Raw genomic sequence first — 2,267 nt, forward strand, 5'->3', positions numbered from 1 at the left:
AGTGACTTTTTAACTTTGCTCTCGAAAGGATCAGCTATTTTACAATGAACAAACTGGACAAGTTATGGAAAATCTGGAAATTGTTTTAGGACTTCCTGGAGCGTAGTGACATGGGAACTCAAATTTGGTCTGATGTATCTGATATTTAGATGTGTACACTTGTAGAGCTGCTTTCGTGTGATTTTATTTTTATTTATTTCAATTTATTTTATTTTATTTTATTTTTTGTTGTCTTTTTTTTACTTTATATATATATATGTAGCATTGATGCATGTTGATATAAAGTTCTTTAAAAATGAATGTAAAATTCAATAAAGAGATGACTTTTTTTTTTTAATGAAAATACAAGAATCCAATTTTTTAATTTAACATCCTTGGATGGGCATTCTGTGACTATATTAAAATGATAATGCAATTACATAAAAATATGAATATTTAAATGAAACTCCATTTGACTTTTCATTTTCAAAGACTTTACCTGCTCTTCAGTGGACAATGTTCAAATGTAAATGCAATATCAACAATGCAACCTAATTTTCCATTTAAGCAAGCAATATGTAAGTCACAATTAAATTTAAAATGCATTTCTAACCACCTGAAAATTAAATTGCAAACTCCATTTCACTTTTCATTTTCAAAGACTTTATCCTTCGGTGGACAATATTTAAATGGAATAGCTGAAACTATTGCTAGTGTACATGTTACCACGCTCTTAGAACTTTAATTTAAAAATGCAATCTGTCAGTCCTCTCATCAAGGCGGGTCTCCAGTAAGGTTGTTAGTATGCATGACACACCATAGCCCACCTTTTTGAAACCTGCTGCCAGAGACAGACAAGATCCACAACGTTAAGCAGAACCTGTTACCTGAGTCAAGTTTGGCATGATGGCAAAGTCCGTAGCGCAGCTACTCCGAGAGGCTGCATAGGCCATGGAGCAGCAAAATGCTGCCTTTAGTTCCCTCAGTTGTGCCAGTGCTCCGTGCACGGAGGTCGTTGAGCACTGGCGCAACAGAGGAAAGCCGAACAGGGTTCATCTACACACTGCATTGAAACAGAGCTGGATTCAAATCAACATAATATATCTAAGTTTCTCAAGAGTTGATGTTGAAAATAAGAAAAAAGTGTTGCACACTCTGGCACCATATGAATATCTCTATTTATTCTGACGGCATTTCGGCCCTCAGGCCTTCCTTAAATCCACAATCATTGTTGCGTCTGCTGCACTGGCGCAACCGAGGGAACTATGGGGTGCATTTTGCTGCTCCATGGCCTCTGCAGCCTCTCAGAGTAGCTGCGCTACAGACTTCGCCATCATGCATGACGTGAGGTTCCCCTTAGCGCTGTGGAGCTTGTCGGTCTCTGGGTACAGGGTCCTAAAAGGTATGATGGCCTATGGTGTGTCGCGCATACAAACGTCCTGACTGAAGACCCGTCTTGATGAGAGGACTGACAGATTGTACTTTCAAATTCAAGTTCTAAGAGCGTGGTAACATGTAAATTCAACTGCTATGACTGGGGGCCTTGTTTCACCTATTGCATTTAAATATTGTCCACTGAAGTGCAGGTTAAGTCTTTGAAAATTAAAAGTCAAATGGAGTTTGCAATTTAATTTTCAAATGGTTAGAAATGCATTTTAATTTTAATTGTGACCTACATCATTTAATGACCCTATAGAGTTTTCATTTAAATGTTCATATTGTTATCAAATTGCATTATCATTTTAATTTAGTCACAGAATGCCCATACAAGGTTGTGAAAATGAAAATGAAAATTGGATTATTGCATTTTCATTCAAATTTTTACTCAAAAGACTTACATTTGTGGAAAATTGCTATGCTATTGTGGAATTACATTTTTAGAATTTATAGAATATTATTATTTTAATTAAGTCCCCAATAGGCTTCCATATTTTAACATCATAATTTTAAGCAATTAAAGAGCAAAGCAGTGGAAAGGTTATCAGATAGTCGGTCTCAGCCAGGTGTTGATGACATGTGTACAGTGTGACAATATTCTTGAGGTGCGTATATTGATCTCCAGTCTAAATTTAGATCCACATAATACTAAATTAATATGTCACACCTGTTTTCAAAGTAAAAAAGTAAAAAGTTAAAAAGCATTGAGCATCACACTGGCCCAAACTGGCACTGGCTGGAGATATAGCAGAGATGTCGCAGTTTAGACTGGAGTTAAGTTGTGTAGTTAGAGTTGAAATCTATGAAAGAAAGTGAAAACGAAAAATAATATTACTGTTCCTTGGTCCAGA

The sequence above is a fragment of the Scophthalmus maximus genome, chromosome 4 (genome assembly GCF_022379125.1).
Source record: "Scophthalmus maximus strain ysfricsl-2021 chromosome 4, ASM2237912v1, whole genome shotgun sequence".
Taxonomy (NCBI): domain Eukaryota; kingdom Metazoa; phylum Chordata; class Actinopteri; order Pleuronectiformes; family Scophthalmidae; genus Scophthalmus; species Scophthalmus maximus.